At 47.4% G+C, this 22,522-nt stretch overlaps 62 non-coding genes across 62 annotated transcripts; all 62 read left to right on the top strand.

The window, feature by feature from the left end:
• Positions 1-66: 66 nt before the first annotated feature.
• trnav-cac (transfer RNA valine (anticodon CAC)) lies at positions 67-139 on the top strand. The gene has a single exon. It is a non-coding gene; the product is annotated as a tRNA-Val (tRNA).
• A 236-nt stretch (positions 140-375) lies between these two features.
• Positions 376-448, top strand: trnav-aac (transfer RNA valine (anticodon AAC)). The gene has a single exon. It is a non-coding gene; the product is annotated as a tRNA-Val (tRNA).
• An 87-nt stretch (positions 449-535) lies between these two features.
• Positions 536-608, top strand: trnav-cac (transfer RNA valine (anticodon CAC)). The gene has a single exon. It is a non-coding gene; the product is annotated as a tRNA-Val (tRNA).
• A 1,133-nt stretch (positions 609-1,741) lies between these two features.
• On the top strand, positions 1,742-1,814 carry trnav-cac (transfer RNA valine (anticodon CAC)). Its single transcript has one exon. It is a non-coding gene; the product is annotated as a tRNA-Val (tRNA).
• A 236-nt stretch (positions 1,815-2,050) lies between these two features.
• On the top strand, positions 2,051-2,123 carry trnav-aac (transfer RNA valine (anticodon AAC)). The gene has a single exon. It is a non-coding gene; the product is annotated as a tRNA-Val (tRNA).
• Positions 2,124-2,210: 87 nt separating this feature from the next.
• On the top strand, positions 2,211-2,283 carry trnav-cac (transfer RNA valine (anticodon CAC)). Its single transcript has one exon. It is a non-coding gene; the product is annotated as a tRNA-Val (tRNA).
• Positions 2,284-2,369: 86 nt separating this feature from the next.
• trnav-uac (transfer RNA valine (anticodon UAC)) lies at positions 2,370-2,442 on the top strand. The gene has a single exon. It is a non-coding gene; the product is annotated as a tRNA-Val (tRNA).
• Positions 2,443-2,529: 87 nt separating this feature from the next.
• On the top strand, positions 2,530-2,602 carry trnav-aac (transfer RNA valine (anticodon AAC)). The gene has a single exon. It is a non-coding gene; the product is annotated as a tRNA-Val (tRNA).
• Positions 2,603-2,999: 397 nt separating this feature from the next.
• On the top strand, positions 3,000-3,072 carry trnav-uac (transfer RNA valine (anticodon UAC)). Its single transcript has one exon. It is a non-coding gene; the product is annotated as a tRNA-Val (tRNA).
• A 398-nt stretch (positions 3,073-3,470) lies between these two features.
• On the top strand, positions 3,471-3,543 carry trnav-uac (transfer RNA valine (anticodon UAC)). The gene has a single exon. It is a non-coding gene; the product is annotated as a tRNA-Val (tRNA).
• Positions 3,544-4,205: 662 nt separating this feature from the next.
• On the top strand, positions 4,206-4,278 carry trnav-cac (transfer RNA valine (anticodon CAC)). Its single transcript has one exon. It is a non-coding gene; the product is annotated as a tRNA-Val (tRNA).
• Positions 4,279-4,464: 186 nt separating this feature from the next.
• On the top strand, positions 4,465-4,537 carry trnav-aac (transfer RNA valine (anticodon AAC)). The gene has a single exon. It is a non-coding gene; the product is annotated as a tRNA-Val (tRNA).
• Positions 4,538-4,775: 238 nt separating this feature from the next.
• Positions 4,776-4,848, top strand: trnav-cac (transfer RNA valine (anticodon CAC)). The gene has a single exon. It is a non-coding gene; the product is annotated as a tRNA-Val (tRNA).
• A 236-nt stretch (positions 4,849-5,084) lies between these two features.
• On the top strand, positions 5,085-5,157 carry trnav-aac (transfer RNA valine (anticodon AAC)). Its single transcript has one exon. It is a non-coding gene; the product is annotated as a tRNA-Val (tRNA).
• An 87-nt stretch (positions 5,158-5,244) lies between these two features.
• Positions 5,245-5,317, top strand: trnav-cac (transfer RNA valine (anticodon CAC)). The gene has a single exon. It is a non-coding gene; the product is annotated as a tRNA-Val (tRNA).
• A 1,133-nt stretch (positions 5,318-6,450) lies between these two features.
• trnav-cac (transfer RNA valine (anticodon CAC)) lies at positions 6,451-6,523 on the top strand. Its single transcript has one exon. It is a non-coding gene; the product is annotated as a tRNA-Val (tRNA).
• A 236-nt stretch (positions 6,524-6,759) lies between these two features.
• Positions 6,760-6,832, top strand: trnav-aac (transfer RNA valine (anticodon AAC)). The gene has a single exon. It is a non-coding gene; the product is annotated as a tRNA-Val (tRNA).
• An 87-nt stretch (positions 6,833-6,919) lies between these two features.
• trnav-cac (transfer RNA valine (anticodon CAC)) lies at positions 6,920-6,992 on the top strand. Its single transcript has one exon. It is a non-coding gene; the product is annotated as a tRNA-Val (tRNA).
• An 86-nt stretch (positions 6,993-7,078) lies between these two features.
• trnav-uac (transfer RNA valine (anticodon UAC)) lies at positions 7,079-7,151 on the top strand. The gene has a single exon. It is a non-coding gene; the product is annotated as a tRNA-Val (tRNA).
• Positions 7,152-7,238: 87 nt separating this feature from the next.
• Positions 7,239-7,311, top strand: trnav-aac (transfer RNA valine (anticodon AAC)). The gene has a single exon. It is a non-coding gene; the product is annotated as a tRNA-Val (tRNA).
• A 397-nt stretch (positions 7,312-7,708) lies between these two features.
• Positions 7,709-7,781, top strand: trnav-uac (transfer RNA valine (anticodon UAC)). The gene has a single exon. It is a non-coding gene; the product is annotated as a tRNA-Val (tRNA).
• A 238-nt stretch (positions 7,782-8,019) lies between these two features.
• On the top strand, positions 8,020-8,092 carry trnav-cac (transfer RNA valine (anticodon CAC)). Its single transcript has one exon. It is a non-coding gene; the product is annotated as a tRNA-Val (tRNA).
• Positions 8,093-8,179: 87 nt separating this feature from the next.
• On the top strand, positions 8,180-8,252 carry trnav-uac (transfer RNA valine (anticodon UAC)). Its single transcript has one exon. It is a non-coding gene; the product is annotated as a tRNA-Val (tRNA).
• Positions 8,253-9,067: 815 nt separating this feature from the next.
• On the top strand, positions 9,068-9,140 carry trnav-cac (transfer RNA valine (anticodon CAC)). Its single transcript has one exon. It is a non-coding gene; the product is annotated as a tRNA-Val (tRNA).
• A 246-nt stretch (positions 9,141-9,386) lies between these two features.
• Positions 9,387-9,459, top strand: trnav-uac (transfer RNA valine (anticodon UAC)). Its single transcript has one exon. It is a non-coding gene; the product is annotated as a tRNA-Val (tRNA).
• An 87-nt stretch (positions 9,460-9,546) lies between these two features.
• On the top strand, positions 9,547-9,619 carry trnav-aac (transfer RNA valine (anticodon AAC)). The gene has a single exon. It is a non-coding gene; the product is annotated as a tRNA-Val (tRNA).
• An 87-nt stretch (positions 9,620-9,706) lies between these two features.
• trnav-cac (transfer RNA valine (anticodon CAC)) lies at positions 9,707-9,779 on the top strand. Its single transcript has one exon. It is a non-coding gene; the product is annotated as a tRNA-Val (tRNA).
• Positions 9,780-9,965: 186 nt separating this feature from the next.
• Positions 9,966-10,038, top strand: trnav-aac (transfer RNA valine (anticodon AAC)). Its single transcript has one exon. It is a non-coding gene; the product is annotated as a tRNA-Val (tRNA).
• Positions 10,039-10,125: 87 nt separating this feature from the next.
• On the top strand, positions 10,126-10,198 carry trnav-cac (transfer RNA valine (anticodon CAC)). Its single transcript has one exon. It is a non-coding gene; the product is annotated as a tRNA-Val (tRNA).
• Positions 10,199-10,284: 86 nt separating this feature from the next.
• Positions 10,285-10,357, top strand: trnav-uac (transfer RNA valine (anticodon UAC)). The gene has a single exon. It is a non-coding gene; the product is annotated as a tRNA-Val (tRNA).
• A 755-nt stretch (positions 10,358-11,112) lies between these two features.
• On the top strand, positions 11,113-11,185 carry trnav-uac (transfer RNA valine (anticodon UAC)). The gene has a single exon. It is a non-coding gene; the product is annotated as a tRNA-Val (tRNA).
• Positions 11,186-11,423: 238 nt separating this feature from the next.
• Positions 11,424-11,496, top strand: trnav-cac (transfer RNA valine (anticodon CAC)). The gene has a single exon. It is a non-coding gene; the product is annotated as a tRNA-Val (tRNA).
• An 87-nt stretch (positions 11,497-11,583) lies between these two features.
• Positions 11,584-11,656, top strand: trnav-uac (transfer RNA valine (anticodon UAC)). The gene has a single exon. It is a non-coding gene; the product is annotated as a tRNA-Val (tRNA).
• Positions 11,657-12,160: 504 nt separating this feature from the next.
• trnav-aac (transfer RNA valine (anticodon AAC)) lies at positions 12,161-12,233 on the top strand. The gene has a single exon. It is a non-coding gene; the product is annotated as a tRNA-Val (tRNA).
• An 87-nt stretch (positions 12,234-12,320) lies between these two features.
• trnav-cac (transfer RNA valine (anticodon CAC)) lies at positions 12,321-12,393 on the top strand. The gene has a single exon. It is a non-coding gene; the product is annotated as a tRNA-Val (tRNA).
• A 246-nt stretch (positions 12,394-12,639) lies between these two features.
• On the top strand, positions 12,640-12,712 carry trnav-uac (transfer RNA valine (anticodon UAC)). Its single transcript has one exon. It is a non-coding gene; the product is annotated as a tRNA-Val (tRNA).
• An 87-nt stretch (positions 12,713-12,799) lies between these two features.
• Positions 12,800-12,872, top strand: trnav-aac (transfer RNA valine (anticodon AAC)). The gene has a single exon. It is a non-coding gene; the product is annotated as a tRNA-Val (tRNA).
• Positions 12,873-12,959: 87 nt separating this feature from the next.
• Positions 12,960-13,032, top strand: trnav-cac (transfer RNA valine (anticodon CAC)). The gene has a single exon. It is a non-coding gene; the product is annotated as a tRNA-Val (tRNA).
• Positions 13,033-13,218: 186 nt separating this feature from the next.
• trnav-aac (transfer RNA valine (anticodon AAC)) lies at positions 13,219-13,291 on the top strand. The gene has a single exon. It is a non-coding gene; the product is annotated as a tRNA-Val (tRNA).
• Positions 13,292-13,378: 87 nt separating this feature from the next.
• On the top strand, positions 13,379-13,451 carry trnav-cac (transfer RNA valine (anticodon CAC)). Its single transcript has one exon. It is a non-coding gene; the product is annotated as a tRNA-Val (tRNA).
• An 86-nt stretch (positions 13,452-13,537) lies between these two features.
• On the top strand, positions 13,538-13,610 carry trnav-uac (transfer RNA valine (anticodon UAC)). The gene has a single exon. It is a non-coding gene; the product is annotated as a tRNA-Val (tRNA).
• Positions 13,611-14,365: 755 nt separating this feature from the next.
• trnav-uac (transfer RNA valine (anticodon UAC)) lies at positions 14,366-14,438 on the top strand. The gene has a single exon. It is a non-coding gene; the product is annotated as a tRNA-Val (tRNA).
• Positions 14,439-14,676: 238 nt separating this feature from the next.
• Positions 14,677-14,749, top strand: trnav-cac (transfer RNA valine (anticodon CAC)). Its single transcript has one exon. It is a non-coding gene; the product is annotated as a tRNA-Val (tRNA).
• An 87-nt stretch (positions 14,750-14,836) lies between these two features.
• On the top strand, positions 14,837-14,909 carry trnav-uac (transfer RNA valine (anticodon UAC)). Its single transcript has one exon. It is a non-coding gene; the product is annotated as a tRNA-Val (tRNA).
• Positions 14,910-15,574: 665 nt separating this feature from the next.
• Positions 15,575-15,647, top strand: trnav-cac (transfer RNA valine (anticodon CAC)). The gene has a single exon. It is a non-coding gene; the product is annotated as a tRNA-Val (tRNA).
• Positions 15,648-15,832: 185 nt separating this feature from the next.
• On the top strand, positions 15,833-15,905 carry trnav-uac (transfer RNA valine (anticodon UAC)). The gene has a single exon. It is a non-coding gene; the product is annotated as a tRNA-Val (tRNA).
• An 87-nt stretch (positions 15,906-15,992) lies between these two features.
• On the top strand, positions 15,993-16,065 carry trnav-aac (transfer RNA valine (anticodon AAC)). The gene has a single exon. It is a non-coding gene; the product is annotated as a tRNA-Val (tRNA).
• Positions 16,066-16,660: 595 nt separating this feature from the next.
• Positions 16,661-16,733, top strand: trnav-uac (transfer RNA valine (anticodon UAC)). The gene has a single exon. It is a non-coding gene; the product is annotated as a tRNA-Val (tRNA).
• Positions 16,734-17,440: 707 nt separating this feature from the next.
• Positions 17,441-17,513, top strand: trnav-cac (transfer RNA valine (anticodon CAC)). Its single transcript has one exon. It is a non-coding gene; the product is annotated as a tRNA-Val (tRNA).
• Positions 17,514-17,599: 86 nt separating this feature from the next.
• trnav-uac (transfer RNA valine (anticodon UAC)) lies at positions 17,600-17,672 on the top strand. The gene has a single exon. It is a non-coding gene; the product is annotated as a tRNA-Val (tRNA).
• An 87-nt stretch (positions 17,673-17,759) lies between these two features.
• trnav-aac (transfer RNA valine (anticodon AAC)) lies at positions 17,760-17,832 on the top strand. Its single transcript has one exon. It is a non-coding gene; the product is annotated as a tRNA-Val (tRNA).
• Positions 17,833-18,018: 186 nt separating this feature from the next.
• On the top strand, positions 18,019-18,091 carry trnav-cac (transfer RNA valine (anticodon CAC)). Its single transcript has one exon. It is a non-coding gene; the product is annotated as a tRNA-Val (tRNA).
• An 87-nt stretch (positions 18,092-18,178) lies between these two features.
• On the top strand, positions 18,179-18,251 carry trnav-uac (transfer RNA valine (anticodon UAC)). The gene has a single exon. It is a non-coding gene; the product is annotated as a tRNA-Val (tRNA).
• A 346-nt stretch (positions 18,252-18,597) lies between these two features.
• trnav-cac (transfer RNA valine (anticodon CAC)) lies at positions 18,598-18,670 on the top strand. The gene has a single exon. It is a non-coding gene; the product is annotated as a tRNA-Val (tRNA).
• A 345-nt stretch (positions 18,671-19,015) lies between these two features.
• On the top strand, positions 19,016-19,088 carry trnav-aac (transfer RNA valine (anticodon AAC)). The gene has a single exon. It is a non-coding gene; the product is annotated as a tRNA-Val (tRNA).
• Positions 19,089-19,485: 397 nt separating this feature from the next.
• Positions 19,486-19,558, top strand: trnav-uac (transfer RNA valine (anticodon UAC)). The gene has a single exon. It is a non-coding gene; the product is annotated as a tRNA-Val (tRNA).
• Positions 19,559-19,796: 238 nt separating this feature from the next.
• Positions 19,797-19,869, top strand: trnav-uac (transfer RNA valine (anticodon UAC)). Its single transcript has one exon. It is a non-coding gene; the product is annotated as a tRNA-Val (tRNA).
• A 238-nt stretch (positions 19,870-20,107) lies between these two features.
• Positions 20,108-20,180, top strand: trnav-cac (transfer RNA valine (anticodon CAC)). The gene has a single exon. It is a non-coding gene; the product is annotated as a tRNA-Val (tRNA).
• A 236-nt stretch (positions 20,181-20,416) lies between these two features.
• On the top strand, positions 20,417-20,489 carry trnav-aac (transfer RNA valine (anticodon AAC)). The gene has a single exon. It is a non-coding gene; the product is annotated as a tRNA-Val (tRNA).
• Positions 20,490-20,576: 87 nt separating this feature from the next.
• Positions 20,577-20,649, top strand: trnav-cac (transfer RNA valine (anticodon CAC)). Its single transcript has one exon. It is a non-coding gene; the product is annotated as a tRNA-Val (tRNA).
• An 86-nt stretch (positions 20,650-20,735) lies between these two features.
• Positions 20,736-20,808, top strand: trnav-uac (transfer RNA valine (anticodon UAC)). The gene has a single exon. It is a non-coding gene; the product is annotated as a tRNA-Val (tRNA).
• A 246-nt stretch (positions 20,809-21,054) lies between these two features.
• On the top strand, positions 21,055-21,127 carry trnav-uac (transfer RNA valine (anticodon UAC)). Its single transcript has one exon. It is a non-coding gene; the product is annotated as a tRNA-Val (tRNA).
• The last annotated feature ends 1,395 nt before the right edge of the window (positions 21,128-22,522 follow it).

The following is a 22,522-nucleotide window of genomic DNA, read 5'->3' as shown; positions in this document are numbered from 1 at the left end:
GATTCCGAACTTCAACAATCAAAAAGATAAACATGCCCTATGTCCCTGAACGCACCATCTCATGTGGTTTCCGTAGTGTAGTGGTTATCACGTTCGCCTCACACGCGAAAGGTCCCCGGTTCGAGACCGGGCGGAAACAGTCGTTGTTGTTTTTTTCTTTATTCCGAACTTCAGCAATCAAACAGATAAACATGCGCTATGTCCCTGAACGCACCATCTCATGTGGTTTCCGTAGTGTAGTGGTTATCACGTTCGCGAAAGGTCCCTGGTTCGAGACCGGGCGGAAACAGTCGTTGATGTTTTTTTCTTTATTCCGAACTTCAGCAATCAAACAGATAAACATAAGCTATGTCCCTGAACGCCCCATCTCATGTTGTTTCCGTAGTGTAGTGGTTATCACGTTCGCCTAACACGCGAAAGGTCCCCGGTTCGAGACCGGGCGGAAACAGTCGTTGGTGTTTCTTTCTTTGATTCTGAACTTCAACAATCAAACAGATAAACATGCCCTATGTCCCTGAACGCACCATCTCATGTGGTTTCCGTAGTGTAGTGGTTATCACGTTCGCCTCACACGCGAAAGGTCCCCGGTTCGAGACCGGGCGGAAACAGTCGTTGATGTTTTTTTCTTTATTCCGAACTTCAGCAATCAAACAGATAAACATACACTATGTCCCTGAACGCACCATCTCCTGTGGTTTCCGTAGTGTAGTGGTTATCACGTTCGCCTTACACGCGAAAGGTCCCCGTTTCGAGACCCGGCGGAAACAGTCGTTGATGTTTTTTTCTTTGATTCCGAAATTCAACAATCAAACAGATAAACATAAGCTATGTCCCTGAACGCACCATCTCATGTGGTTTCCGTAGTGTAGTGGTTATCACGTTCGCCTCACACGCGAAAGGTCCCCTGTTCGAGACCGGGCGGAAACAGTCGTTGATGTTTTTTTCTTTATTCCAAACTTCAGCAATCAAACAGATAAACATAAGCTATGTCCCTCAAGGCACCATCTCATGTGGTTTCCGTAGTGTAGTGGTTATCACGTTCGCCTCACATGCGAAAGGTCCCCGTTTCGAGACCGGGCGGAAACAGTCGTTGATGTTTTTTTCTTTGATTCCCAACTTCAACATTCAAACAGATAAACATGCGCTATGTCCCTGAACGCACCATCTCATGTGGTTTCCGTAGTGTAGTGGTTATCACGTTCGCGAAAGGTCCCTGGTTCGAGACCGGGCGGAAACAGTCGTTGATGTTTTTTTCTTTATTCCGAACTTCAGCAATCAAACAGATAAACATACACTATGTCCCTGAACGCACCATCTCCTGTGGTTTCCGTAGTGTAGTGGTTATCACGTTCGCCTTACACGCGAAAGGTCCCCGTTTTGAGACCGGGCGGAAACAGTCGTTGATGTTTTTTTCTTTATTCCGAACTTCAGCAATCAAACAGATAAACATAAGCTATGTCCCTGAACGCACCATCTCATGTTGTTTCCGTAGTGTAGTGGTTATCACGTTCTCCTAACACTCGAAAGGTCCCCGTTTCGAGACCGGGCGGAAACAATCGTTGATGGTTCCTGAACACACCGTCTCATGTGGTTTCCGTAGTGTAGTGGTTATCACGTTCGCGAAAGGTCCCCGGTTCGAGACCGGGCGGAAACAGTCGTTGGTGTTCCTTTCTTTGATTCCGAACTTCAACAATCAAAAAGATAAACATGCCCTATGTCCCTGAACGCACCATCTCATGTGGTTTCCGTAGTGTAGTGGTTATCACGTTCGCCTCACACGCGAAAGGTCCCCGGTTCGAGACCGGGCGGAAACAGTCGTTGTTGTTTTTTTCTTTATTCCGAACTTCAGCAATCAAACAGATAAACATGCGCTATGTCCCTGAACGCACCATCTCATGTGGTTTCCGTAGTGTAGTGGTTATCACGTTCGCGAAAGGTCCCTGGTTCGAGACCGGGCGGAAACAGTCGTTGATGTTTTTTTCTTTATTCCGAACTTCAGCAATCAAACAGATAAACATAAGCTATGTCCCTGAACGCACCATCTCATGTTGTTTCCGTAGTGTAGTGGTTATCACGTTCGCCTAACACGCGAAAGGTCCCCGGTTCGAGACCGGGCGGAAACAGTCGTTGGTGTTTCTTTCTTTGATTCTGAACTTCAACAATCAAACAGATAAACATGCCCTATGTCCCTGAACGCACCATCTCATGTGGTTTCCGTAGTGTAGTGGTTATCACGTTCGCCTCACACGCGAAAGGTCCCTGGTTCGAGACCGGGCGGAAACAGTCGTTGATGTTTTTTTCTTTATTCCGAACTTCAGCAATCAAACAGATAAACATACACTATGTCCCTGAACGCACCATCTCCTGTGGTTTCCGTAGTGTAGTGGTTATCACGTTCGCCTTACACGCGAAAGGTCCCCGTTTCGAGACCGGGCGGAAACAGTCGTTGATGTTTTTTTCTTTGATTCCGAAATTCAACAATCAAACAGATAAACATAAGCTATGTCCCTGAACGCACCATCTCATGTGGTTTCCGTAGTGTAGTGGTTATCACGTTCGCCTAACACGCGAAAGGTCCCCGGTTCGAGACCGGGCGGAAACAGTCGTTGGTGTTTCTTTCTTTGATTCCGAACTTCAACAATCAAACAGATAAACATAAGCTATGTCCCTGAAGGCACCATCTCATGTGGTTTCCGTAGTGTAGTGGTTATCACGTTCGCCTCACACGCGAAAGGTCCCCGTTTCGAGACCGGGCGGAAACAGTCGTTGATGTTTTTTTCTTTGATTCCCAACTTCAACATTCAAACAGATAAACATGCGCTATGTCCCTGAACGCACCATCTCATGTGGTTTCCGTAGTGTAGTGGTTATCACGTTCGCGAAAGGTCCCTGGTTCGAGACCGGGCGGAAACAGTCGTTGATGTTTTTTTCTTTATTCCGAACTTCAGCAATCAAACAGATAAACATACACTATGTCCCTGAACGCACCATCTCCTGTGGTTTCCGTAGTGTAGTGGTTATCACGTTCGCCTTACACGCGAAAGGTCCCCGTTTCGAGACCGGGCGGAAACAGTCGTTGATGTTTTTTTCTTTGATTCCCAACTTCAACATTCAAACAGATATACATAAACTATGTCCCTGAACACACAGTCTCATGTGGTTTTCGTAGTGTAGTGGTTATCACGTTCGCGAAAGGTCCCCGGTTCGAGACCGGGCGGAAACAGTCGTCGGTGTTTCTTTCTTTGATTCCGAACTTCAACAATCAAACAGATAAACATAAGCTATGTCCCTGAAGGCACCATCTCATGTGGTTTCCGTAGTGTAGTGGTTATCACGTTGGCCTCACACGCGAAAGGTCCCCGGTTCGAGACCGGGCGGAAACAGTCGTTGATGTTTTTTTCTTTGATTCCCAACTTCAACATTCAAACAGATATACATAAACTATGTCCCTGAACACGCCATCTCCTGTGGTTTCCGTAGTGTAGTGGTTATCACGTTCGCCTTACACGCGAAAGGTCCCCGGTTCGAGACCGGGCGGAAACAGTCGTTGGTCTTTCTTTCTTTGATTCCGAACTTGAACAATCAAACAGAGAAACATGCGATATGTCCCTGAACGCACCATCTCATGTGGTTTCCGTAGTGTAGTGGTTATCACGTTCTCCTAACACTCGAAAGGTCCCCGTTTCGAGACCGGGCGGAAACAATCGTTGATGGTTCCTGAACACACCGTCTCATGTGGTTTCCGTAGTGTAGTGGTTATCACGTTCGCGAAAGGTCCCCGGTTCGAGACCGGGCGGAAACAGTCGTTGGTGTTCCTTTCTTTGATTCCGAACTTCAACAATCAAAAAGATAAACATGCCCTATGTCCCTGAACGCACCATCTCATGTGGTTTCCGTAGTGTAGTGGTTATCACGTTCGCGTCACACGCGAAAGGTCCCCGGTTCGAGACCGGGCGGAAACAGTCGTTGTTTTTTTCTTTATTCCGAACTTCAGCAATCAAACAGATAAACATGCGCTATGTCCCTGAACGCACCATCTCATGTGGTTTCCGTAGTGTAGTGGTTATCACGTTCGCGAAAGGTCCCTGGTTCGAGACCGGGCGGAAACAGTCGAAACAGTCGTTGGTGTTTCTTTCTTTGATTCTGAACTTCAACAATCAAACAGATAAACATGCCCTATGTCCCTGAACGCACCATCTCATGTGGTTTCCGTAGTGTAGTGGTTATCACGTTCGCCTCACACGCGAAAGGTCCCCGGTTCGAGACCGGGCGGAAACAATCGTTGATGGTTCCTGAAAGCACCATCTTATGTGGTTTTCGTAGTGTAGTGGTTATCACGTTCGCGAAAGGTCCCCGGTTCGAGACCGGGCGGAAACAGTCGTCGGTGTTTCTTTCTTTGATTGCGAACTTCAACAATCAAACAGATAAACATAAGCTACGTCCCTGAACGCACCATCTCATGTGGTTTCCGTAGTGTAGTGGTTATCACGTTCGCCTAACACGCGAAAGGTCCCCGGTTCGAGACCGGGCGGAAACAGTCGTTGGTCTTTCTTTCTTTGATTCCGAACTTCAACAATCAAACAGAGAAACATGCGATATGTCCCTGAACGCACCATCTCATGTGGTTTCCGTAGTGTAGTGGTTATCACGTTCGCGAAAGGTCCCCGGTTCGAGACCGGGCGGAAACAGTCGTTGGTGTTCCTTTCTTTGATTCCGAACTTCAACAATCAAAAAGATAAACATGCCCTATGTCCCTGAACGCACCATCTCATGTGGTTTCCGTAGTGTAGTGGTTATCACGTTCGCCTCACACGCGAAAGGTCCCCGGTTCGAGACCGGGCGGAAACAGTCGTTGTTGTTTTTTTCTTTATTCCGAACTTCAGCAATCAAACAGATAAACATGCGCTATGTCCCTGAACGCACCATCTCATGTGGTTTCCGTAGTGTAGTGGTTATCACGTTCGCGAAAGGTCCCTGGTTCGAGACCGGGCGGAAACAGTCGTTGATGTTTTTTTCTTTATTCCGAACTTCAGCAATCAAACAGATAAACATAAGCTATGTCCCTGAACGCCCCATCTCATGTTGTTTCCGTAGTGTAGTGGTTATCACGTTCGCCTAACACGCGAAAGGTCCCCGGTTCGAGACCGGGCGGAAACAGTCGTTGGTGTTTCTTTCTTTGATTCTGAACTTCAACAATCAAACAGATAAACATGCCCTATGTCCCTGAACGCACCATCTCATGTGGTTTCCGTAGTGTAGTGGTTATCACGTTCGCCTCACACGCGAAAGGTCCCCGGTTCGAGACCGGGCGGAAACAGTCGTTGATGTTTTTTTCTTTATTCCGAACTTCAGCAATCAAACAGATAAACATACACTATGTCCCTGAACGCACCATCTCCTGTGGTTTCCGTAGTGTAGTGGTTATCACGTTCGCCTTACACGCGAAAGGTCCCCGTTTCGAGACCCGGCGGAAACAGTCGTTGATGTTTTTTTCTTTGATTCCGAAATTCAACAATCAAACAGATAAACATAAGCTATGTCCCTGAACGCACCATCTCATGTGGTTTCCGTAGTGTAGTGGTTATCACGTTCGCCTCACACGCGAAAGGTCCCCTGTTCGAGACCGGGCGGAAACAGTCGTTGATGTTTTTTTCTTTATTCCAAACTTCAGCAATCAAACAGATAAACATAAGCTATGTCCCTCAAGGCACCATCTCATGTGGTTTCCGTAGTGTAGTGGTTATCACGTTCGCCTCACATGCGAAAGGTCCCCGTTTCGAGACCGGGCGGAAACAGTCGTTGATGTTTTTTTCTTTGATTCCCAACTTCAACATTCAAACAGATAAACATGCGCTATGTCCCTGAACGCACCATCTCATGTGGTTTCCGTAGTGTAGTGGTTATCACGTTCGCGAAAGGTCCCTGGTTCGAGACCGGGCGGAAACAGTCGTTGATGTTTTTTTCTTTATTCCGAACTTCAGCAATCAAACAGATAAACATACACTATGTCCCTGAACGCACCATCTCCTGTGGTTTCCGTAGTGTAGTGGTTATCACGTTCGCCTTACACGCGAAAGGTCCCCGTTTTGAGACCGGGCGGAAACAGTCGTTGATGTTTTTTTCTTTATTCCGAACTTCAGCAATCAAACAGATAAACATAAGCTATGTCCCTGAACGCACCATCTCATGTTGTTTCCGTAGTGTAGTGGTTATCACGTTCTCCTAACACTCGAAAGGTCCCCGTTTCGAGACCGGGCGGAAACAATCGTTGATGGTTCCTGAACACACCGTCTCATGTGGTTTCCGTAGTGTAGTGGTTATCACGTTCGCGAAAGGTCCCCGGTTCGAGACCGGGCGGAAACAGTCGTTGGTGTTCCTTTCTTTGATTCCGAACTTCAACAATCAAAAAGATAAACATGCCCTATGTCCCTGAACGCACCATCTCATGTGGTTTCCGTAGTGTAGTGGTTATCACGTTCGCCTCACACGCGAAAGGTCCCCGGTTCGAGACCGGGCGGAAACAGTCGTTGTTGTTTTTTTCTTTATTCCGAACTTCAGCAATCAAACAGATAAACATGCGCTATGTCCCTGAACGCACCATCTCATGTGGTTTCCGTAGTGTAGTGGTTATCACGTTCGCGAAAGGTCCCTGGTTCGAGACCGGGCGGAAACAGTCGTTGATGTTTTTTTCTTTATTCCGAACTTCAGCAATCAAACAGATAAACATAAGCTATGTCCCTGAACGCACCATCTCATGTTGTTTCCGTAGTGTAGTGGTTATCACGTTCGCCTAACACGCGAAAGGTCCCCGGTTCGAGACCGGGCGGAAACAGTCGTTGGTGTTTCTTTCTTTGATTCTGAACTTCAACAATCAAACAGATAAACATGCCCTATGTCCCTGAACGCACCATCTCATGTGGTTTCCGTAGTGTAGTGGTTATCACGTTCGCCTCACACGCGAAAGGTCCCTGGTTCGAGACCGGGCGGAAACAGTCGTTGATGTTTTTTTCTTTATTCCGAACTTCAGCAATCAAACAGATAAACATACACTATGTCCCTGAACGCACCATCTCCTGTGGTTTCCGTAGTGTAGTGGTTATCACGTTCGCCTTACACGCGAAAGGTCCCCGTTTCGAGACCGGGCGGAAACAGTCGTTGATGTTTTTTTCTTTGATTCCGAAATTCAACAATCAAACAGATAAACATAAGCTATGTCCCTGAACGCACCATCTCATGTGGTTTCCGTAGTGTAGTGGTTATCACGTTCGCCTAACACGCGAAAGGTCCCCGGTTCGAGACCGGGCGGAAACAGTCGTTGGTGTTTCTTTCTTTGATTCCGAACTTCAACAATCAAACAGATAAACATAAGCTATGTCCCTGAAGGCACCATCTCATGTGGTTTCCGTAGTGTAGTGGTTATCACGTTCGCCTCACACGCGAAAGGTCCCCGTTTCGAGACCGGGCGGAAACAGTCGTTGATGTTTTTTTCTTTGATTCCCAACTTCAACATTCAAACAGATAAACATGCGCTATGTCCCTGAACGCACCATCTCATGTGGTTTCCGTAGTGTAGTGGTTATCACGTTCGCGAAAGGTCCCTGGTTCGAGACCGGGCGGAAACAGTCGTTGATGTTTTTTTCTTTATTCCGAACTTCAGCAATCAAACAGATAAACATACACTATGTCCCTGAACGCACCATCTCCTGTGGTTTCCGTAGTGTAGTGGTTATCACGTTCGCCTTACACGCGAAAGGTCCCCGTTTCGAGACCGGGCGGAAACAGTCGTTGATGTTTTTTTCTTTGATTCCCAACTTCAACATTCAAACAGATATACATAAACTATGTCCCTGAACACACCGTCTCATGTGGTTTTCGTAGTGTAGTGGTTATCACGTTCGCGAAAGGTCCCCGGTTCGAGACCGGGCGGAAACAGTCGTCGGTGTTTCTTTCTTTGATTCCGAACTTCAACAATCAAACAGATAAACATAAGCTATGTCCCTGAAGGCACCATCTCATGTGGTTTCCGTAGTGTAGTGGTTATCACGTTCGCCTCACACGCGAAAGGTCCCCGGTTCGAGACCGGGCGGAAACAGTCGTTGATGTTTTTTTCTTTGATTCCCAACTTCAACATTCAAACAGATATACATAAACTATGTCCCTGAACACGCCATCTCCTGTGGTTTCCGTAGTGTAGTGGTTATCACGTTCGCCTTACACGCGAAAGGTCCCCGGTTCGAGACCGGGCGGAAACAGTCGTTGGTCTTTCTTTCTTTGATTCCGAACTTCAACAATCAAACAGAGAAACATGCGATATGTCCCTGAACGCACCATCTCATGTGGTTTCCGTAGTGTAGTGGTTATCACGTTCTCCTAACACTCGAAAGGTCCCCGTTTCGAGACCGGGCGGAAACAATCGTTGATGGTTCCTGAACACACCGTCTCATGTGGTTTCCGTAGTGTAGTGGTTATCACGTTCGCGAAAGGTCCCCGGTTCGAGACCGGGCGGAAACAGTCGTTGGTGTTCCTTTCTTTGATTCCGAACTTCAACTATCAAAAAGATAAACATGCCCTATGTCCCTGAACGCACCATCTCATGTGGTTTCCGTAGTGTAGTGGTTATCACGTTCGCGTCACACGCGAAAGGTCCCCGGTTCGAGACCGGGCGGAAACAGTCGTTGTTGTTTTTTTCTTTATTCCGAACTTCAGCAATCAAACAGATAAACATGCGCTATGTCCCTGAACGCACCATCTCATGTGGTTTCCGTAGTGTAGTGGTTATCACGTTCGCGAAAGGTCCCTGGTTCGAGACCGGGCGGAAACAGTCGTTGATGTTTTTTTCTTTATTCCGAACTTCAGCAATCAAACAGATAAACATAAGCTATGTCCCTGAACGCACCATCTCATGTTGTTTCCGTAGTGTAGTGGTTATCACGTTCGCCTAACACGCGAAACGTCCCCGGTTCGAGACCGGGCGGAAACAGTCGTTGATGTTTCTTTCTTTGATTCCGAACTTCAACAATCAAACAGATAAACATGCCCTATGTCCCTGAACGCACCATCTCATGTGGTTTCCGTAGTGTAGTGGTTATCACGTTCGCCTCACACGCGAAAGGTCCCCGGTTCGAGACCGGGCGGAAACAGTCGTTGATGTTTTTTTCTTTATTCCGAACTTCAGCAATCAAACAGATAAACATACACTATGTCCCTGAACGCACCATCTCCTGTGGTTTCCGTAGTGTAGTGGTTATCACTTTCGCCTTACACGCGAAAGGTCCCCGTTTCGAGACCGGGCGGAAACAGTCGTTGATGTTTTTTTCTTTGATTCCCAACTTCAACATTCAAACAGATATACATAAACTATGTCCCTGAACACACCATCTCCTGTGGTTTCCGTAGTGTAGTGGTTATCTCGTTCGCCTTACACGCGAAAGGTCCCCGGTTCGAGACCGGGCGGAAACAGTCGTTGGTCTTTCTTTCTTTGATTCCGAACTTCAACAATCAAACAGAGAAACATGCGATATGTCCCTGAACGCACCATCTCATGTTGTTTCCGTAGTGTAGTGGTTATCACGTTCGCCTAACACGCGAAAGGTCCCCGGTTCGAGACCGGGCGGAAACAGTCGTTGGTGTTTCTTTCTTTGATTCTGAACTTCAACAATCAAACAGATAAACATGCCCTATGTCCCTGAACGCACCATCTCATGTGGTTTCCGTAGTGTAGTGGTTATCACGTTCGCCTCACACGCGAAAGGTCCCCGGTTCGAGACCGGGCGGAAACAATCGTTGATGGTTCCTGAAAGCACCATCTTATGTGGTTTTCGTAGTGTAGTGGTTATCACGTTCGCGAAAGGTCCCCGGTTCGAGACCGGGCGGAAACAGTCGTCGGTGTTTCTTTCTTTGATTGCGAACTTCAACAATCAAACAGATAAACATAAGCTACGTCCCTGAACGCACCATCTCATGTTGTTTCCGTAGTGTAGTGGTTATCACGTTCGCCTAACACGCGAAAGGTCCCCGGTTCGAGACCGGGCGGAAACAGTCGTTGGTGTTTCTTTCTTTGATTCCGAACTTCAACAATCAAACAGATAAACATGCCCTATGTCCCTGAACGCACCATCTCATGTGGTTTCCGTAGTGTAGTGGTTATCACGTTCGCCTCACACGCGAAAGGTCCCCGGTTCGAGACCGGGCGGAAACAGTCGTTGATGTTTTTTTCTTTATTCCGAACTTCAGCAATCAAACAGATAAACATACACTATGTCCCTGAACGCACCATCTCCTGTGGTTTCCGTAGTGTAGTGGTTATCACGTTCGCCTTACACGCGAAAGGTCCCCGTTTCGAGACCGGGCGGAAACAGTCGTTGATGTTTTTTTCTTTGATTCCGAAATTCAACAATCAAACAGATAAACATAAGCTATGTCCCTGAACGCACCATCTCATGTGGTTTCCGTAGTGTAGTGGTTGTCACGTTCGCCTAACACGCGAAAGGTCCCCGGTTCGAGACCGGGCGGAAACAATCGTTGATGGTTCCTGAACACACCGTCTCATGTGGTTTTCGTAGTGTAGTGGTTATCACGTTCGCGAAAGGTCCCCGGTTCGAGACCGGGCGGAAACAGTCGTCGGTGTTTCTTTCTTTGATTCCGAACTTGAACAATCAAACAGAGAAACATGCGATATGTCCCTGAACGCACCATCTCATGTGGTTTCCGTAGTGTAGTGGTTATTGCGTTCTCCTAACACTCGAAAGGTCCCCGTTTCGAGACCGGGCGGAAACAATCGTTGATGGTTCCTGAACACACCGTCTCATGTGGTTTTCGTAGTGTAGTGGTTATCACGTTCGCGAAAGGTCCCCGGTTCGAGACCGGGCGGAAACAGTCGTCGGTGTTTCTTTCTTTGATTCCGAACTTGAACATTCAAACAGATAAACATGCGCTATGTCCCTGAACGCACCATCTCATGTGGTTTCCGTAGTGTAGTGGTTATCACGTTCGCGAAAGGTCCCTGGTTCGAGACCGGGCGGAAACAGTCGTTGATGTTTTTTTCTTTATTCCGAACTTCAGCAATCAAACAGATAAACATACACTATGTCCCTGAACGCACCATCTCCTGTGGTTTCCGTAGTGTAGTGGTTATCACGTTCGCCTTACACGCGAAAGGTCCCCGTTTCGAGACCGGGCGGAAACAGTCGTTGATGTTTTTTTCTTTGATTCCCAACTTCAACATTCAAACAGATATACATAAACTATGTCCCTGAACACACAGTCTCATGTGGTTTTCGTAGTGTAGTGGTTATCACGTTCGCGAAAGGTCCCCGGTTCGAGACCGGGCGGAAACAGTCGTCGGTGTTTCTTTCTTTGATTCCGAACTTCAACAATCAAACAGATAAACATAAGCTATGTCCCTGAAGGCACCATCTCATGTGGTTTCCGTAGTGTAGTGGTTATCACGTTCGCCTCACACGCGAAAGGTCCCCGGTTCGAGACCGGGCGGAAACAGTCGTTGATGTTTTTTTCTTTGATTCCCAACTTCAACATTCAAACAGATATACATAAACTATGTCCCTGAACACGCCATCTCCTGTGGTTTCCGTAGTGTAGTGGTTATCACGTTCGCCTTACACGCGAAAGGTCCCCGGTTCGAGACCGGGCGGAAACAGTCGTTGGTCTTTCTTTCTTTGATTCCGAACTTCAACAATCAAACAGAGAAACATGCGATATGTCCCTGAACGCACCATCTCATGTGGTTTCCGTAGTGTAGTGGTTATCACGTTCTCCTAACACTCGAAAGGTCCCCGTTTCGAGACCGGGCGGAAACAATCGTTGATGGTTCCTGAACACACCGTCTCATGTGGTTTCCGTAGTGTAGTGGTTATCACGTTCGCGTCACACGCGAAAGGTCCCCGGTTCGAGACCGGGCGGAAACAGTCGTTGTTGTTTTTTTCTTTATTCCGAACTTCAGCAATCAAACAGATAAACATGCGCTATGTCCCTGAACGCACCATCTCATGTGGTTTCCGTAGTGTAGTGGTTATCACGTTCGCGAAAGGTCCCTGGTTCGAGACCGGGCGGAAACAGTCGTTGATGTTTTTTTCTTTATTCCGAACTTCAGCAATCAAACAGATAAACATAAGCTATGTCCCTGAACGCACCATCTCATGTTGTTTCCGTAGTGTAGTGGTTATCACGTTCGCCTAACACGCGAAAGGTCCCCGGTTCGAGACCGGGCGGAAACAGTCGTTGATGTTTCTTTCTTTGATTCCGAACTTCAACAATCAAACAGATAAACATGCCCTATGTCCCTGAACGCACCATCTCATGTGGTTTCCGTAGTGTAGTGGTTATCACGTTCGCCTCACACGCGAAAGGTCCCCGGTTCGAGACCGGGCGGAAACAGTCGTTGATGTTTTTTTCTTTATTCCGAACTTCAGCAATCAAACAGATAAACATACACTATGTCCCTGAACGCACCATCTCCTGTGGTTTCCGTAGTGTAGTGGTTATCACTTTCGCCTTACACGCGAAAGGTCCCCGTTTCGAGACCGGGCGGAAACAGTCGTTGATGTTTTTTTCTTTGATTCCCAACTTCAACATTCAAACAGATATACATAAACTATGTCCCTGAACACACCATCTCCTGTGGTTTCCGTAGTGTAGTGGTTATCTCGTTCGCCTTACACGCGAAAGGTCCCCGGTTCGAGACCGGGCGGAAACAGTCGTTGGTCTTTCTTTCTTTGATTCCGAACTTCAACAATCAAACAGAGAAACATGCGATATGTCCCTGAACGCACCATCTCATGTTGTTTCCGTAGTGTAGTGGTTATCACGTTCGCCTAACACGCGAAAGGTCCCCGGTTCGAGACCGGGCGGAAACAGTCGTTGGTGTTTCTTTCTTTGATTCTGAACTTCAACAATCAAACAGATAAACATGCCCTATGTCCCTGAACGCACCATCTCATGTGGTTTCCGTAGTGTAGTGGTTATCACGTTCGCCTCACACGCGAAAGGTCCCCGGTTCGAGACCGGGCGGAAACAATCGTTGATGGTTCCTGAAAGCACCATCTTATGTGGTTTTCGTAGTGTAGTGGTTATCACGTTCGCGAAAGGTCCCCGGTTCGAGACCGGGCGGAAACAGTCGTCGGTGTTTCTTTCTTTGATTGCGAACTTCAACAATCAAACAGATAAACATAAGCTACGTCCCTGAACGCACCATCTCATGTTGTTTCCGTAGTGTAGTGGTTATCACGTTCGCCTAACACGCGAAAGGTCCCCGGTTCGAGACCGGGCGGAAACAGTCGTTGGTGTTTCTTTCTTTGATTCCGAACTTCAACAATCAAACAGATAAACATGCCCTATGTCCCTGAACGCACCATCTCATGTGGTTTCCGTAGTGTAGTGGTTATCACGTTCGCCTCACACGCGAAAGGTCCCCGGTTCGAGACCGGGCGGAAACAGTCGTTGATGTTTTTTTCTTTATTCCGAACTTCAGCAATCAAACAGATAAACATACACTATGTCCCTGAACGCACCATCTCCTGTGGTTTCCGTAGTGTAGTGGTTATCACGTTCGCCTTACACGCGAAAGGTCCCCGTTTCGAGACCGGGCGGAAACAGTCGTTGATGTTTTTTTCTTTGATTCCGAAATTCAACAATCAAACAGATAAACATAAGCTATGTCCCTGAACGCACCATCTCATGTGGTTTCCGTAGTGTAGTGGTTGTCACGTTCGCCTAACACGCGAAAGGTCCCCGGTTCGAGACCGGGCGGAAACAATCGTTGATGGTTCCTGAACACACCGTCTCATGTGGTTTTCGTAGTGTAGTGGTTATCACGTTCGCGAAAGGTCCCCGGTTCGAGACCGGGCGGAAACAGTCGTCGGTGTTTCTTTCTTTGATTCCGAACTTGAACAATCAAACAGAGAAACATGCGATATGTCCCTGAACGCACCATCTCATGTGGTTTCCGTAGTGTAGTGGTTATTGCGTTCTCCTAACACTCGAAAGGTCCCCGTTTCGAGACCGGGCGGAAACAATCGTTGATGGTTCCTGAACACACCGTCTCATGTGGTTTTCGTAGTGTAGTGGTTATCACGTTCGCGAAAGGTCCCCGGTTCGAGACCGGGCGGAAACAGTCGTCGGTGTTTCTTTCTTTGATTCCGAACTTGAACATTCAAACAGATAAACATGCGCTATGTCCCTGAACGCACCATCTCATGTGGTTTCCGTAGTGTAGTGGTTATCACGTTCGCGAAAGGTCCCTGGTTCGAGACCGGGCGGAAACAGTCGTTGATGTTTTTTTCTTTATTCCGAACTTCAGCAATCAAACAGATAAACATACACTATGTCCCTGAACGCACCATCTCCTGTGGTTTCCGTAGTGTAGTGGTTATCACGTTCGCCTTACACGCGAAAGGTCCCCGTTTCGAGACCGGGCGGAAACAGTCGTTGATGTTTTTTTCTTTGATTCCCAACTTCAACATTCAAACAGATATACATAAACTATGTCCCTGAACACACAGTCTCATGTGGTTTTCGTAGTGTAGTGGTTATCACGTTCGCGAAAGGTCCCCGGTTCGAGACCGGGCGGAAACAGTCGTCGGTGTTTCTTTCTTTGATTCCGAACTTCAACAATCAAACAGATAAACATAAGCTATGTCCCTGAAGGCACCATCTCATGTGGTTTCCGTAGTGTAGTGGTTATCACGTTCGCCTCACACGCGAAAGGTCCCCGGTTCGAGACCGGGCGGAAACAGTCGTTGATGTTTTTTTCTTTGATTCCCAACTTCAACATTCAAACAGATATACATAAACTATGTCCCTGAACACGCCATCTCCTGTGGTTTCCGTAGTGTAGTGGTTATCACGTTCGCCTTACACGCGAAAGGTCCCCGGTTCGAGACCGGGCGGAAACAGTCGTTGGTCTTTCTTTCTTTGATTCCGAACTTCAACAATCAAACAGAGAAACATGCGATATGTCCCTGAACGCACCATCTCATGTGGTTTCCGTAGTGTAGTGGTTATCACGTTCTCCTAACACTCGAAAGGTCCCCGTTTCGAGACCGGGCGGAAACAATCGTTGATGGTTCCTGAACACACCGTCTCATGTGGTTTCCGTAGTGTAGTGGTTATCACGTTCGCGAAAGGTCCCCGGTTCGAGACCGGGCGGAAACAGTCGTTGGTGTTCCTTTCTTTGATTCCGAACTTCAACAATCAAAAAGATAAACATGCCCTATGTCCCTGAACGCCCCATCTCATGTGGTTTCCGTAGTGTAGTGGTTATCACGTTCGCGTCACACGCGAAAGGTCCCCGGTTCGAGACCGGGCGGAAACAGTCGTTGTTGTTTTTTTCTTTATTCCGAACTTCAGCAATCAAACAGATAAACATGCGCTATGTCCCTGAACGCACCATCTCATGTGGTTTCCGTAGTGTAGTGGTTATCACGTTCGCGAAAGGTCCCTGGTTCGAGACCGGGCGGAAACAGTCGAAACAGTCGTTGGTGTTTCTTTCTTTGATTCTGAACTTCAACAATCAAACAGATAAACATGCCCTATGTCCCTGAACGCACCATCTCATGTGGTTTCCGTAGTGTAGTGGTTATCACGTTCGCCTCACACGCGAAAGGTCCCCGGTTCGAGACCGGGCGGAAACAATCGTTGATGGTTCCTGAAAGCACCATCTTATGTGGTTTTCGTAGTGTAGTGGTTATCACGTTCGCGAAAGGTCCCCGGTTCGAGACCGGGCGGAAACAGTCGTTGATGTTTTTTTCTTTATTCCGAACTTCAGCAATCAAACAGATAAACATACACTATGTCCCTGAACGCACCATCTCCTGTGGTTTCCGTAGTGTAGTGGTTATCACGTTCGCCTTACACGCGAAAGGTCCCCGTTTCGAGACCGGGCGGAAACAGTCGTTGATGTTTTTTTCTTTGATTCCGAAATTCAACAATCAAACAGATAAACATAAGCTATGTCCCTGAACGCACCATCTCATGTGGTTTCCGTAGTGTAGTGGTTATCACGTTCGCCTAACACGCGAAAGGTCCCCGGTTCGAGACCGGGCGGAAACAATCGTTGATGGTTCCTGAACACACCGTCTCATGTGGTTTTCGTAGTGTAGTGGTTATCACGTTCGCGAAAGGTCCCCGGTTCGAGACCGGGCGGAAACAGTCGTCGGTGTTTCTTTCTTTGATTCCGAACTTGAACAATCAAACAGAGAAACATGCGATATGTCCCTGAACGCACCATCTCATGTGGTTTCCGTAGTGTAGTGGTTATTGCGTTCTCCTAACACTCGAAAGGTCCCCGTTTCGAGACCGGGCGGAAACAATCGTTGATGGTTCCTGAACACACCTTCTCATGTGGTTTCCGTAGTGTAGTGGTTATCACGTTCGCGAAAGGTCCCCGTTTCGAGACCGGGCGGAAACAGTCGTTGATGTTTTTTTCTTTGATTCCCAACTTCAACATTCAAACAGATAAACATGCGCTATGTCCCTGAACGCACCATCTCATGTGGTTTCCGTAGTGTAGTGGTTATCACGTTCGCGAAAGGTCCCTGGTTCGAGACCGGGCGGAAACAGTCGTTGATGTTTTTTTCTTTATTCCGAACTTCAGCAATCAAACAGATAAACATACACTATGTCCCTGAACGCACCATCTCCTGTGGTTTCCGTAGTGTAGTGGTTATCACGTTCGCCTTACACGCGAAAGGTCCCCGTTTCGAGACCGGGCGGAAACAGTCGTTGATGTTTTTTTCTTTGATTCCCAACCTCAACATTCAAACAGATATACATAAACTATGTCCCTGAACACACTGTCTCATGTGGTTTTCGTAGTGTAGTGGTTATCACGTTCGCGAAAGGTCCCCGGTTCGAGACCGGGCGGAAACAGTCGTCGGTGTTTCTTTCTTTGATTCCGAACTTCAACAATCAAACAGATAAACATAAGCTATGTCCCTGAAGGCACCATCTCATGTGGTTTCCGTAGTGTAGTGGTTATCACGTTCGCCTCACACGCGAAATGTCCCCGGTTCGAGACCGGGCGGAAACAGTCGTTGTTGTTTTTTTCTTTATTCCGAACTTCAGCAATCAAACAGATAAACATGCGCTATGTCCCTGAACGCACCATCTCATGTGGTTTCCGTAGTGTAGTGGTTATCACGTTCGCGAAAGGTCCCTGGTTCGAGACCGGGCGGAAACAGTCGTTGATGTTTTTTTCTTTATTCCGAACTTCAGCAATCAAACAGATAAACATAAGCTATGTCCCTGAACGCACCATCTCATGTTGTTTCCGTAGTGTAGTGGTTATCACGTTCGTCTAACACGCGAAAGGTCCCCGGTTCGAGACCGGGCGGAAACAGTCGTTGGTGTTTCTTTCTTTGATTCTGAACTTCAACAATCAAACAGATAAACATGCCCTATGTCCCTGAACGCACCATCTCATGTGGTTTCCGTAGTGTAGTGGTTATCACGTTCGCCTCACACGCGAAAGGTCCCCGGTTCGAGACCGGGCGGAAACAGTCGTTGATGTTTTTTTCTTTATTCCGAACTTCAGCAATCAAACAGATAAACATACACTATGTCCCTGAACGCACCATCTCCTGTGGTTTCCGTAGTGTAGTGGTTATCACGTTCGCCTTACACGCGAAAGGTCCCCGTTTCGAGACCGGGCGGAAACAGTCGTTGATGTTTTTTTCTTTGATTCCGAAATTCAACAATCAAACAGATAAACATAAGCTATGTCCCTGAACGCACCATCTCATGTGGTTTCCGTAGTGTAGTGGTTATCACGTTCGCCTAACACGCGAAAGGTCCCCGGTTCGAGACCGGGCGGAAACAATCGTTGATGGTTCCTGAACACACCGTCTCATGTGGTTTTCGTAGTGTAGTGGTTATCACGTTCGCGAAAGGTCCCCGGTTCGAGACCGGGCGGAAACAGTCGTCGGTGTTTCTTTATTTGATTCCGAACTTCAACAATCAAACAGATAAACATAAGCTATGTCCCTGAAGGCACCATCTCATGTGGTTTCCGTAGTGTAGTGGTTATCACGTTCGCCTCACACGCGAAAGGTCCCCGGTTCGAGACCGGGCGGAAACAGTCGTTGATGTTTTTTTCTTTGATTCCCAACTTCAACATTCAAACAGATATACATAAACTGTGTCCCTGAACACACCATCTCCTGTGGTTTCCGTAGTGTAGTGGTTATCACGTTCGCCTTACACGCGAAAGGTCCCCGGTTCGAGACCGGGCGGAAACAGTCGTTGGTCTTTCTTTCTTTGATTCCGAACTTGAACAATCAAACAGAGAAACATGCGATATGTCCCTGAACGCACCATCTCATGTGGTTTCCGTAGTGTAGTGGTTATCACGTTCTCCTAACACTCGAAAGGTCCCCGTTTCGAGACCGGGCGGAAACAATCGTTGATGGTTCCTGAACACACCTTCTCATGTGGTTTCCGTAGTGTAGTGGTTATCACGTTCGCGAAAGGTCCCCGGTTCGAGACCGGGCGGAAACAGTCGTTGGTGTTCCTTTCTTTGATTCCGAACTTCAACAATGAAAAAGATAAACATGCCCTATGTCTCTGAACGCACCATCTCATGTGGTTTCCGTAGTGTAGTGGTTATCACGTTCGCCTCACACGCGAAAGGTCCCCGGTTCGAGACCGGGCGGAAACAGTCGTTGTTGTTTTTTTCTTTATTCCGAACTTCAGCAATCAAACAGATAAACATGCGCTATGTCCCTGAACGCACCATCTCATGTGGTTTCCGTAGTGTAGTGGTTATCACGTTCTCCTAACACTCGAAAGGTCCCCGTTTCGAGACCGGGCGGAAACAATCGTTGATGGTTCCTGAACACACCGTCTCATGTGGTTTCCGTAGTGTAGTGGTTATCACGTTCGCGAAAGGTCCCCGGTTCGAGACCGGGCGGAAACAGTCGTTGGTGTTTCTTTCTTTGATTCCGAACTTCAACAATCAAACAGATAAACATAAGCTATGTCCCTGAACGCACCATCTCATGTTGTTTCCGTAGTGTAGTGGTTATCACGTTCGCCTAACACGCGAAAGGTCCCCGGTTCGAGACCGGGCGGAAACAGTCGTTGGTGTTTCTTTCTTTGATTCCGAACTTCAACAATCAAACAGATAAACATAAGCTATGTCCCTGAAGGCACCATCTCATGTGGTTTCCGTAGTGTAGTGGTTATCACGTTCGCCTCACACGCGAAAGGTCCCCGTTTCGAGACCGGGCGGAAACAGTCGTTGATGTTTTTTTCTTTGATTCCCAACTTCAACATTCAAACAGATAAACATGCGCTATGTCCCTGAACGCACCATCTCATGTGGTTTCCGTAGTGTAGTGGTTATCACGTTCGCGAAAGGTCCCTGGTTCGAGACCGGGCGGAAACAGTCGTTGATGTTTTTTTCTTTATTCCGAACTTCAGCAATCAAACAGATAAACATACACTATGTCCCTGAACGCACCATCTCCTGTGGTTTCCGTAGTGTAGTGGTTATCACGTTCGCCTTACACGCGAAAGGTCCCCGTTTCGAGACCGGGCGGAAACAGTCGTTGATGTTTTTTTCTTTGATTCCCAACTTCAACATTCAAACAGATATACATAAACTATGTCCCTGAACACACCGTCTCATGTGGTTTTCGTAGTGTAGTGGTTATCACGTTCGCGAAAGGTCCCCGGTTCGAGACCGGGCGGAAACAGTCGTTGGTGTTTCTTTCTTTGATTCCGAACTTCAACAATCAAACAGATAAACATAAACTATGTCCCTGAACGCACCATCTCATGTGGTTTCCGTAGTGTAGTGGTTATCACGTTCGCCTTACACGCGAAAGGTCCCCGGTTCGAGACCGGGCGGAAACAGTCGTTGGTCTTTCTTTCTTTGATTCCGAACTTCAACAATCAAACAGAGAAACATGCGATATGTCCCTGAACGCACCATCTCATGTGGTTTCCGTAGTGTAGTGGTTATCACGTTCGCGAAAGGTCCCCGGTTCGAGACCGGGCGGAAACAGTCGTTGGTGTTCCTTTCTTTGATTCCGAACTTCAACAATCAAAAAGATAAACATGCCCTATGTCCCTGAACGCACCATCTCATGTGGTTTCCGTAGTGTAGTGGTTATCACGTTCGCCTCACACGCGAAAGGTCCCCGGTTCGAGACCGGGCGGAAACAGTCGTTGTTGTTTTTTTCTTTATTCCGAACTTCAGCAATCAAACAGATAAACATGCGCTATGTCCCTGAACGCACCATCTCATGTGGTTTCCGTAGTGTAGTGGTTATCACGTTCGCGAAAGGTCCCTGGTTCGAGACCGGGCGGAAACAGTCGTTGATGTTTTTTTCTTTATTCCGAACTTCAGCAATCAAACAGATAAACATAAGCTATGTCCCTGAACGCACCATCTCATGTTGTTTCCGTAGTGTAGTGGTTATCACGTTCGCCTAACACGCGAAAGGTCCCCGGTTCGAGACCGGGCGGAAACAGTCGTTGGTGTTTCTTTCTTTGATTCTGAACTTCAACAATCAAACAGATAAACATGCCCTATGTCCCTGAACGCACCATCTCATGTGGTTTCCGTAGTGTAGTGGTTATCACGTTCGCCTCACACGCGAAAGGTCCCCGGTTCGAGACCGGGCGGAAACAGTCGTTGATGTTTTTTTCTTTATTCCGAACTTCAGCAATCAAACAGATAAACATACACTATGTCCCTGAACGCACCATCTCCTGTGGTTTCCGTAGTGTAGTGGTTATCACGTTCGCCTTACACGCGAAAGGTCCCCGTTTCGAGACCGGGCGGAAACAGTCGTTGATGTTTTTTTCTTTGATTCCGAAATTCAACAATCAAACAGATAAACATAAGCTATGTCCCTGAACGCACCATCTCATGTGGTTTCTGTAGTGTAGTGGTTATCACGTTCGCCTCACACGCGAAAGGTCCCCTGTTCGAGACCGGGCGGAAACAGTCGTTGATGTTTTTTTCTTTATTCCAAACTTCAGCAATCAAACAGATAAACATAAGCTATGTCCCTGAACGCACCATCTCATGTTGTTTCCGTAGTGTAGTGGTTATCACGTTCGCCTTACACGCGAAAGGTCCCCGTTTCGAGACCGGGCGGAAACAGTCGTTGATGTTTTTTTCTTTGATTCCGAAATTCAACAATCAAACAGATAAACATAAGCTATGTCCCTGAACGCACCATCTCATGTGGTTTCCGTAGTGTAGTGGTTATCACGTTCGCCTAACACGCGAAAGGTCCCCGGTTCAAGACCGGGCGGAAACAGTCGTTGGTGTTTCTTTCTTTGATTCCGAACTTCAACAATCAAACAGATATACATAAGCTATGTCCCTGAAGGCACCATCTCATGTGGTTTCCGTAGTGTAGTGGTTATCACGTTCGCCTCACATGCGAAAGGTCCCCGTTTCGAGACCGGGCGGAAACAGTCGTTGATGTTTTTTTCTTTGATTCCCAACTTCAACATTCAAACAGATAAACATGCGCTATGTCCCTGAACGCACCATCTCATGTGGTTTCCGTAGTGTAGTGGTTATCACGTTCGCGAAAGGTCCCTGGTTCGAGACCGGGCGGAAACAGTCGTTGATGTTTTTTTCTTTATTCCGAACTTCAGCAATCAAACAGATAAACATACACTATGTCCCTGAACGCACCATCTCCTGTGGTTTCCGTAGTGTAGTGGTTATCACGTTCGCCTTACACGCGAAAGGTCCCCGTTTTGAGACCGGGCGGAAACAGTCGTTGATGTTTTTTTCTTTATTCCGAACTTCAGCAATCAAACAGATAAACATAAGCTATGTCCCTGAACGCACCATCTCATGTTGTTTCCGTAGTGTAGTGGTTATCACGTTCTCCTAACACTCGAAAGGTCCCCGTTTCGAGACCGGGCGGAAACAATCGTTGATGGTTCCTGAACACACCGTCTCATGTGGTTTCCGTAGTGTAGTGGTTATCACGTTCGCGAAAGGTCCCCGGTTCGAGACCGGGCGGAAACAGTCGTTGGTGTTCCTTTCTTTGATTCCGAACTTCAACAATCAAAAAGATAAACATGCCCTATGTCCCTGAACGCACCATCTCATGTGGTTTCCGTAGTGTAGTGGTTATCACGTTCGCGAAAGGTCCCTGGTTCGAGACCGGGCGGAAACAGTCGTTGATGTTTTTTTCTTTATTCCGAACTTCAGCAATCAAACAGATAAACATGCGCTATGTCCCTGAACGCACCATCTCATGTGGTTTCCGTAGTGTAGTGGTTATCACGTTCGCGAAAGGTCCCTGGTTCGAGACCGGGCGGAAACAGTCGTTGATGTTTTTTTCTTTATTCCGAACTTCAGCAATCAAACAGATAAACATAAGCTATGTCCCTGAACGCACCATCTCATGTGGTTTCCGTAGTGTAGTGGTTATCACGTTCGCGAAAGGTCCCTGGTTCGAGACCGGGCGGAAACAGTCGTTGATGTTTTTTTCTTTATTCCGAACTTCAGCAATCAAACAGATAAACATAA

Source organism: Gasterosteus aculeatus, chromosome X (genome assembly GCF_964276395.1).
Source record: "Gasterosteus aculeatus chromosome X, fGasAcu3.hap1.1, whole genome shotgun sequence".
NCBI classification, from domain to species: domain Eukaryota; kingdom Metazoa; phylum Chordata; class Actinopteri; order Perciformes; family Gasterosteidae; genus Gasterosteus; species Gasterosteus aculeatus.
The sequence above is the reverse complement of the archived record's forward strand: the minus strand, read 5'-3'. Positions and strand labels throughout refer to the sequence as shown.